Source organism: Podarcis bocagei, assembly GCF_964188305.1.
Source record: "Podarcis bocagei genome assembly, chromosome: 13".
In the NCBI taxonomy this organism is placed as follows: Eukaryota; Metazoa; Chordata; class Lepidosauria; order Squamata; family Lacertidae; genus Podarcis; species Podarcis bocagei.
In genome coordinates this window covers 25,951,106-25,961,381 of record NC_138138.1, presented here as the reverse complement: position 1 = coordinate 25,961,381, position 10,276 = coordinate 25,951,106, and the positions used below count along the sequence as shown (strand labels likewise).

Here is a 10,276-nt window from a genome sequence, read left to right as displayed (position 1 = left end):
AGTGGCCATATTGGACTCAAACCACTGGTCCATCCAGCTCAATATTGTCAACACGGACTGGCAGCTCTCTGGGATTCCAGGCAAGGGTATCTCACCACCCCACTTGGAGATGGCAAGGATTGAACCGGGGACCGTCTGCATGCAAGGCAGGTGCTGAGCCTTGGTGGTGCCTTTCCCTCCAACGAAGGCTAGAGTCAAAAAAAGGTAAACAGACTGTGCTGTTGGAAAGCTGCAGCCAACGTGTGGTTTCCCCCTTCCCTCCTGGAACCCCAAACTTCCTCAGCTTTGTAGTCCAACCTCCTTCGATCCCCAGATCCCTTTCCTGCTATGGTGGTGATCAGGTGTGATGGAGGAAGACAGAGCTCCTGTAGCTTTGGCTAGACAAAGGGATGAAAACAGGTGCGGCCTTTATCCCCTCCCATTAGGCAGAATGAGGTTATAGAGTCATGGTCAAAGAATCATAGAGTTGGAAGGGACTACAAGAACCATCTGGTCCAGCCCCCTGCAATGCAGGAATCTTTTGCCCAACAAGATTAAGAGCCTTGTGCTCTACTGCTTGATCTGACTGCTTCAGGCAAATTAGGACCATAGGAAATTACCTGACACTGAGGCTGATCATTGGTCTATCTAGCTGAGTATTCTCTATACCAGGGGTCAGCAAACTTACCGTGCCTTGGGCAGTGTCTCCAGCGCCGATCGCGCGGTGGGCCGGAGGGCAGGGGAGCGTGTGCCCATATGTATGGGCACACGCTATTTCCGGCGCACTTCTGGGTCAGAGGAGTACTGGAAATAGCTTGTGCGTATGTGCATGGGCCTCCTCGGACCTGGATGTGCACTGGAATTAACGCGCATGCGCAAATAATGTATGCGCACAAGCTATTTCCAGTGCTCCTCCGACCCAGAAGTGGGTAGCCATGCAGCACAGCGCCGGTAAAAGCGGGTGGCGGCAGTGGGCGTCATCATGGACCTTATAAACGAGTCCCTCGGGCATTATCTGGCCCACGGGCCTTAGTTTGGGGACCCCTGCTCTATACCAATGAGCAGAGGCCCTTCAGATTTGAGTCTTTTGAGGCCTTCCTGGAAATGCCACAGATCGCACCTGGACCTCCTGTATGCAAAGGCTGTTTGCCACAGAGCTACAGCCCTTCCTGAAAATGATCTGCGTGATCCTTGCATGTTTGTTTTCCAGCGATGGGGAGAGGAGGGCTTTTCTGTCCAAGGTACTGAAATAACTTGGCCAGCCTTGCTGTTCTGCCTCAGGCAGCACCTTGGGGCCACCCTGTGAACCTACCCAAATGGCCTTGGAATATCTGTAGATATAGAAACCTGTGCACAACGGGAGATATTGCAAATAGTCTCTGAGAGCACCCGCTGCCCTAAGCCAGATGATGCTAAGGAGATCTGAGGAAAGACGGCCTGGGAACTCACAGCCTTGAGGTCCACGAAGGAAGCAAGATAAGATAGAGAATTACTAAGTAGAATAATCCTGCTGAAGTTATTTCCTCTTCCTTTAATGTGTGTTCAGATTCCTGAAGTTGAACCACACCAAGAGCAACTTCAGCTGAAATGCAGCATCAGTTCCAATTGCAAATCGCTGCCCCTACCAAATTTCAAGGTGAGTGAAAAGCAGCCTGGGTCACCAAATAGGCAGCAGATTAACTAAGACTGAGCCAAAACCAACCCTCTTCCCTTTTCCAAAAATATACACCCCTTGCAAAAATGGTAACTGCTTTTCTGCTCCTTTGGGGGATTGGGCGGATCAATTTATCTCACTTGGGGTGGGTGTGTTGCCACTTAACTTATTGAGGGCTTGTCTACACTTCATTTTGTCCCACTGTTTCCCTCCCCCCACCCAAAGGTGGGGGAAACCACTCTTTAGCACTCAGTTGGAGCGGCAATATGGGTTTTTACCCAGATTGATGTTTACTCTGGTTTAGAGTCAGAGCTAAAGAGTGGGTCTTCCCTTGAAAAGGTGCCAGGCAAGGGGGACGACTGCTCAGAAGCATGCCTAGAAGAGCAGTTCAAGTGGGAAACTGCTCAGACTCATGCTTTCTAGGCACATGAGAAGCAAAAGTGTGGGTGGGTCCCTAGTCTCTTGTCCAAATTCAGCAGATGGAAAGCTGTAGATTAGGGAGTCTCATGTGTGGCTTCACTTCCCAGAATGCATTGGGAGTGATGGGATGAGACATGGCAGCACTTCCTAAGCCTTCTAGGAACTGTACCCTGTGGGAAGCAGCTAAGTGTGTCTTTTGCTGCTGTTACCAGCTATGGACTTTTTTTAAAGTTGAAACAAGCAAGGAAAAAATAGATCATGGACTATTCCATGAACAAAATCCAAAAAAACATGGATTTTGTTTTTTGGTTAAATAAATTTTATTTACTTTTACATTTATATCATAGTAATATCCAATAAGGGACACGGGTGGCGCTGTGGGTTAAACCACAGAGCCTAGGACTTGCTGATCAGAAGGTCGGCAGTTCGAATCCCCGTGACTGGTGAGCTCCCATTGCTTGGTCCCTACTCCTGCCAACCTAGCAGTTCGAAAGCACATCAAAGTGCAAGTAGAGAAATACCTCCAGCAGGAAGGTAAACGGCGTTTCCCTGCGCTGCTCTTGTTTGCCAGAAGCGGCTTAGTCATGCTGGCCACATGACCCGGAAGCTGTCTGCGGACAAACGCCGGCTCCCTTAGCCAATAAAGCAAGATGAGTGCCGCAACCCCAGAGTCAGCCACGACTGGACCTAATGGTCAGGGGTCCCTTTACCTTTACCTTAATATCTAATAACATAACGTACATTTTCTAAATCCCCCCCACGACTTCCCTCAACTTCCTCTTCTGTTTTTTTAACATATAAATTTCCTTGCTTATTTTGTTAACTCTTGAAATTAAACTTAACTTACATGTTATTATCCTCTTTACATTCTAACATCAATTTATATTTTCTATTGCTATATTCATTTTGTCTATTGTAAGTGTTTACTCAAAACCTCCTAGTGAGTCCAGTTCTTTACATTGTTTCTGTAAATACAGCATGAATGGTTCCCATTCTTTTAAAAAAGTCTCTATTGTCTTTGTCTCTTAATCCTTCAGTTAGCTTTGCCATTTCCATGTATTCTGCCAGTTTTCCTTGCCATTGTTCTTTAGCTGGTATTTCATCGCTTTTCCATCTTTGGGCCAGTAATATTCTAGCCGCTGTTGTCGCATACATGAAAAGTTTCTTCTGATCATGGACTACCTTGTAAAGCTGAGGAAGGTAAGTGAACATTTCAGAAAAATCCCCTCTCCTGATTTTTCAGGAGGGTTTAATTTCTCCCCAATCACCTAATGAATAGTTGAAAACGTCGGTCTTGGAATTTTCAGCACAGCTCTAGTATTAACTATACTCATCAGAGCAGAGCTTCCGCCATGTTGGGTCCTGTGGTTAAACTATTATTGCTGGATAGCAAAAGTCACCTTTCTTGGCCACGAAAATGATTTCAAGTCCCCTCTCCTCAATATGCCTTTGCTTCCCCCACACCTCCTCCTCCTTGCTGGAGTGAGCATCTCATTCTCAGCAGCTAATGAAGAAGAAGAAAAATGCCTTGATAGGAAAATAGTGGAGAGAGAGAGATTGGCAGGCAGAATCTCGAGGAGAGATGTAATTGACCTGGAATTGAAAAGGATGAGCACTGTCTAGGCAAGGCAATGGGGTGGAGGGAGGCAGATGTGGCTGGTCTGAAAATTAAGATACTACAGAAGGCAACAGGGCTGCTCCGAAACTTTTTTTCGAATCAGCCAGGGACAAACAATACTGAAGAGGTGTTACGTGACTCTGCAAAGAGATTGCCACTCTTCTCCCCCCCCTAAAAAAAACCCCACAATGTCTTTGTGGCTTGGCAGGTGCATGACAGGCTGGAATTCAACAGGCAGCACCAGTGGCGTAGCGTGGGGGGTGCCAGGGGTGCCGGCCGCACCGGGCGCAACATCTGCGGGGGGCGCGAGTCCAGAGGGAAGGGACAAGTTCCTTCCTCCGCCGGGCTCCCCCCCGCCACCGCCAGCCTTGCGCCCTAGCGCCCCCCCCGCCGCCACGGCTGCGCTCCACTCACTGCTCGCAGGAGGAGCAGCCGCTGCAGCAGCGCCGACGCCGCCACCGACGCCTGGCCAGGCACGGGCAGCCTCCGCACCCCAACGCCATCCCCTCGGCCCAGCCCAGCCACAGGCGGCGGCTGCTTCTGCCGACTGGGAGGGAGGAGAGCTCCGAGGGGCCTCGCCGCGCCCTGCTCTCCCCAAAACCCTCCGAGAGGAAGCCGACGGGCGGGCGAGGGTCTCCCGGCAGAAGGGGGCGCCGCTGGCTCCGGCTCTCAGCCGCGGGGGGGGGGCGAGGACGGAGCACGGCTGGAAGCCCCCGGACCCGGCCGGGAAGAGGAGAGGCGCTCGCCAAGCCTGGATCTGGAGCTCCACCTACAGCCCAAGGAGAGGAGGGGGCGGGGAGGCGCCCGAGGGGAGGGGGCTTCGGCTGCCTTGGCCCGCGGGGGCTCCGCAAATAATAAATTTAATAAATTCCTGCTAAGCCTTTGGGGGGGGTCCTTGGCTCCTTCGCTCGCCCCCAGCCCCAGTGGCGTAGCGTGGGGGGGTGCAGGGGGGCCGGGCACAACATCTGGGGGGGCGCGCGCTCGCACTCCAGTGTTAGGGGGCGCAAATTACTTGCCTTGCCCCGGGTGCTGACAACCCACGCTACGCCACTGGGCAGCACACCAATCACTGCAGCTGGGAAATCAATGCCTGGGAAAGCATTGCCTGTTGAATTTCAGCCTGTCACAGAGCTTTTAAAAATAACAGATCTTCCATCTGTGTCAGAGAGGGCCAATTCTAATCAATCTGGCTGGTGTGTGGGTGTGTGTTTTGGAGGATATTGGGTGTCTTGTGTTTTTCCTATAACAGGAAATAGAAAAAGGTGGTGTGGAGGTGGGGGGGGGGAGGAACCATTTACCTCCCAACATCTATAAGTGGCAGATTTTGTTTATTGTAAGTTAGTTATCACCCTACTTCCTTTTGCTATCTGAAAATGGCACTTATATTGACGCTTTCCCAGCATGCAAATGTATTTAAAAGTAATTAGTTGGTGAAAAAGACAAATTAGTTGACTGAAATTCTTCTTAGTTGGCTGGAAACCCGGTACATATGAAAGGCAGGTGAGCATCCTGTGGTCCGTATGCTGGCAGGAACCCCTCACTTCAATAAGTAGGAGGGTGCAGGGATGGTTAGGAGGGAGTCTTTGACTGCAAAGAAGCGGAGGTGTTTCGAAACGGCAGTTTGACGCAGTCTGCTGCGGCTCCATCCCTGGTGCACGACCAAGGACGCCTTTCAAGCTGATCCACCTGACACCATGTCAAGCAAAGCAATAGGCAGGAGAGACAGATGAAAGCTAAGGAAGATGTGGGTTGACAGGATGCAATCGACAATTATTAAGCCCCGCTGGAAGATTCCGGGGGGAAACAGGCACAAAGTTGCTGAGAGCTGAGGAGGCCGCTTACCTGTCTCATCTTTCTGTAAAACGGCACATTTGTACAGTCCCCGTCGCTTTTCGCTCTGCAGCCCAGTTGGTTATATCAATTGTGCCAGAAAGGTAGTAAATGCTTCAGCTGAAAGGCAGCATTCTTTTCTGCGGAACCTTCCGGGGACTTCTGAGGCAACAGTAAGCTGAGCAATGGCTGCTATGCTTACTTTTCTACTCTTCTAGCTACACAAAAGTTAGAAGTTTCTGTACGCACACACACACACACACACACACACACAACCCTAACCTCCAGCCATGCAAGCAAGAGATATTGCCATGGTTCAAGGGCACATTCCAGCCAGGCAAAATCACTTGAGGAATGGGCAAAGCAGGGCCTGTCAGAAGAGCGGACTGAGGAAAATGGGATGCAAAGAGGTTGAGGGAACATTCTTTCACATGTGGTAGACTTGTAAAAGGGTAAAAGAGTATTGGGAAATAATCCATAATGAATTGAAAAAAATGTTTAAAAGTACTCCCCCCACAAATAAAACCCCAGAGACCTATTTGTTGAGGATAATTCATACTGAAATTCCCAGGTGTCAAAAAAGGTTATTTATGTATGCCACTACTGCGGCCCGTGTTTTGTTAGCCCCAAAAAGGGAAACGAGTGAGAAAAAGAAAATGATTCTGGGAATTCCCTGAGCATCTTTTACTAGTGAAAGACCACCTGCCCACTGTGACTTTTTGAATTGCAGGATTCCCTGGCTGCAGAGATCAAGGGCACAATGAGAAAGCGCGTGGACAGCTCTGGTTCCTCGGAGTGCAAGTAAGTGGGAAGGGCGCAAGATACCTGCTGTGTGTGTTCATGGGTGCAAGATAGACCCATCAAAATGAGTGGCGAGAGCAAGAAGCTCTCAGAGAATGGCGTCATGAATGCAGCACAATCCCTGAAGCCAAACAGGGGAAAGAGGAGGAGCCTTTGGATCAGGAGGTGAAATTCAGAATGATGGCGGGGGGGGGGGGGAGTGGCTTGTGTTTTGTTAGCCCCGAAAATGGAAAACGAGTGAGGTCCCAACTAAAGAAGAATGACAACTTAAGCTGACAGAATATGCGCAGCTTGCAGATTTAACATATAGAATAAGAGAACAAGAAGAGGCCAGTGATTGAATCTGGGACCTTCTGCATGCAAAACAGATGTTCTCTTCCTGAGCTGCGGCCACCCCTCCCTTGAGTGGGGCCCAAGAAGAGGTTTGCATCACAGTCCCCTGCTAAAACTGAGTCGTCCTTCCCCCCCATCCCCTCATCGTTTTACCTGCGCAGGACCTGTTGCTCAAACAATGCCTCCATCGTAACGGGGGTTCCATGCAAACTCCTTCCTGAGACAGAAAGAGATGAACATTGACATCTCTTACTAAAATGGATTTCTGTCCATTCTTTTAGCAGGGGATTCAATGGAAGCCTGCATGGAAACCCCTGCCGAAACATCGGGAGAAAAGTCTTTCACAGCGACTCTGATGCACACCCCTCCCTGAACCAGTTTGAATCCTGCTCGGTTTGATTGCAGGCTCCTGTTCCTCCCACCCCTCCTGTTCATACTGCCCACCTCACACCAACAAGACCATTTCGGCCTCAGCGGCAGTGGAAGGCAAGGAGGAGGCAGGTGGTGATAGAGCAAAACAGCTAGGGAGCTGCAAAGCCTGTCCTTACAGTTCCTCCATCACTTGGGCCTCTGTCTCTGTCTACGTCTCCCTCCACTCTCTCCCTTCTCATCAGTGTGCAGTGTGGCTGCAATGGCGAAGCAGCGCTAGGAAATCTGTGGTGATACTGTGGTGGTAAAGTGAACTGCAGTGTGACAACAGTCTTACAGGGCCTCTCCTCCTCCCAGAGGGGAGGGGTTGTGAGCGGGAACAGCTTCCCGCTGGGGCAGGGAGGCGTGCTTGCCTGGAATATGTGTGCTGTGTTGGAGGATTGGGTATGCAACATCATCTACCCCTCCTCTTTTGGGTCTTCTGTTAAAGGAATCCGGCGGTCGTGGATCCTGTCTGATGCCCTGCTGGTGGCAAGGGCCATGGCACGACCCTGGTGACGTCATGGGGGAGCTTCCAGTTGTATTTGCATCAACAAGCTCCTCCCATTGGTTGTTAACCCTGATATGACTCCTGGCTGTGCGGGGTGGAGTCTGGTATTGCTGTTTCATCCAACGCCTAAGCCAATACTACTCACATGCTGTAACCAATAAAAGTTGTGGCCTAATTTTGCCCATTAACCTAAAATAATGTGTCTTTGTGTCTTACTGTACTCCTATGCAGGGACGTGGGTGGCGCTGTGGGTTAAACCACAGAGCCTAGGACTTGCTGATCAGAAGGTTGGCGGTTTGAATCCCTGCGACGGGGTGAGCTCCCGTTGCTCGGTCCCTGCTCCTGCCAACCTAGCAGTTCGAAAGCACATCAAAGTACAAGTAGATAAATAGGTACCATTCTGGCGGGAAGGTAAACGGTGTTTCAGTGTTCTGCTCTGGTTCTCCAGAAGCGGCTTTGTCATGCTGGCTACATAATCTGGAAGCTGTATGCTGGCTCTCTCGGCCAGTAAAGTGAGATGAGCGCTGCAACCCCAGAGTCAGTCACGACTGGACCAAATGGTCAGGGGTCCCTTTACCTTTACCTTTATACTCCTATGCGGGTGGTGGGTCCTTGACTAACAGAGAGAGAGAGAGAATCATTTCCTATGAGAACTCTCTAAACCATTTACTAGATTTAGATTTTTGCGCACACGCACACACACACACAGAAGCTTTCTGGTAAGCCTGTCTCCATGCATACCATTTCAGCTGCTCATTGCTGGGGGAGGTCTGATGGGCAAGAGGGCAACCTCCAAGAGAATACTGCCCTGGCGCGATTGCCTGCATTTCCTCTTGGCATCGCATGCTATGCTGCTTCTGAGGTTCCAGTGATACCCTCTGGAGCTGCAAATCAGCAAAAGAGTTGACTTCAGCTTCTGTCCCACAAGATTTAGTGCAGGAGAGTCACTCTATATTTGTAGGAACAATAACCGTGATATTTATAGGACAAGCCCAGCCAAAATGCTTTGGTTTCTCTTTTTCTCTCTCCCTCCCCTTGGTTGGCAGAACTGGAGAATCTCATCTCTCTCCTCATTCCCACGATTCCACCATCAGCTGCTGCAGCTGGCAAAATTTACAACTCGTGAGGAAGTGCAAGCAGCAAGGGGAAGATGAACGGTGTCTTACCTGCCAAGCAAGCTAGCCAAAGGGCTCCATGATTGACTGCCACAGTCGGCTGCCTCTCGCAACTTTGCTCCTTTTCTCAACAGCATCCACAAGTAATGCTCCATCCTAAACATCTGCTGTTGAGCAGTGGGAATCAAAGGCACCCGGCCAAGATTCTGTGCTTCTGATCATGTGCAGAGTGCATTTCCCTCATTGCTCAGGAATCACAGCTTTTAATCTATTTTATTGTTTAGTAACAATCTATTCTTTTATTTATTTTTTAAAAACCAATGTCCCAAGTGTTTTTCAGAAGCAATTCACGGTGGCTAACAGTCAAAGCCAACGGTCATAAAAGAATCCATATTTCAAGCAAATTGCATGTTGAAACTGTAAATCAAAAACCATTTTTGCGATGATAATTGCAATTTAAGAGGCCCAACTGGAGGCGACGCTGAGAGACTTTGTGAGCTCCTTGTGGGATCAGCTCAGATCTCCATAGCCCAATCTGCCCAGATCATGTCTCCATATTTCTGGAGCTCCACATATTTTTTTGCCTCAGACGTTTCAGGCAGGTAGCTGCTAGCAAATTGTCAGTCAGAGGAAGGGCTCCTCCGGCTGCATAATCCCGAGACTGCTTTGCCTGGGTTAATTAAAACTAAATATAGACCCTGCCGGCTGGGCAAATTGCAAGGGGAGTTTCAAAGTGTCTGAGTATTTCTTCCACCTACTTTCACCTGGAGCAGAGCTCTTTGGGATGCCGTTCAAAAGTGTGAGGGGAGAGAGAGGAAGCAGGGAGAGATTATTCTGGGATGCCTCTGCTCTAAAGCAGGGTGGAGGAGAGGAGGGCGGATGCAGAGCCCTGTAGGAATGAAATTATGTTGGGTGGAGAGACCCTCTTGCTGCCTTCATTGGCTAGTCTTTGGCCGGGCAAAATCCAATCCCCTGAGGAATGATGACTGGCTGGCCTACTGAGGGCAAGGCCTTTCCAGCAATTGCAATTCCCCCAAGTGACATTGCTTATTCTCTTTTAGCCCTTAAGAAGGAGGCAAAATCCATGGCTGATTTACTTGCTTGCTTTAGATTTAGATTTGCTCACTCTGCCATTTTGTATAAGCTTGACTTTGATTCAGTTTTAATTAGCACTGTTATTTCATTGTGATATATATATAAAATCTACGAAAGCAAATATATATATATATATATATATATATATATATATATATATATATATATATATAAAACCTTTTAGGACAATTTTATTGCCTCGTGGACCCAGTTTGAGATACAAAAGCATGATAGGAATGTATTTCAGATTAATTGGCCAATATTGGCGTGCTGTTCGTATCATCAGGTCGTAGATAGCTATGCGTCTGATTACTGCATTTTTAGGCAGGGAATGTGCCTCCCTCCATCAATTGCTTATTGGAGAAGCCTCTTCAATCTTATTTATGACTATCAACCTAGAATTGTTTTTAATGTGTGAGGTTTTTTTAATGCTCAGTGTTTTATGGTGTTTTTATATATGCTGGATGCCGCCCAGAGTGGCTGGGACAACCCAATCAGATGGGCAGCATATT

At 49.0% G+C, this 10,276-nt stretch overlaps 1 long non-coding RNA gene across 5 annotated transcripts; it reads left to right on the top strand.

Annotated features, from left to right (window-relative positions):
- The first annotated feature begins 18 nt into the window (after window positions 1-18).
- Window positions 19-9,862, top strand: LOC308571353. Of its 5 annotated transcripts, XR_014001307.1 has the most exons (5): window positions 19-193; window positions 1,526-1,615; window positions 3,179-3,253; window positions 6,232-6,302; window positions 8,601-9,862. It is a non-coding gene; the product is annotated as an uncharacterized lncRNA (long non-coding RNA). The 5 variants fall into 5 exon arrangements; XR_014001306.1 differs by lacking the exon at window positions 3,179-3,253; XR_014001308.1 differs by lacking the exons at window positions 19-193; window positions 3,179-3,253 and adding an exon at window positions 211-399 and having other exon boundaries at window positions 1,536-1,615.
- Window positions 9,863-10,276: the final 414 nt, after the last annotated feature.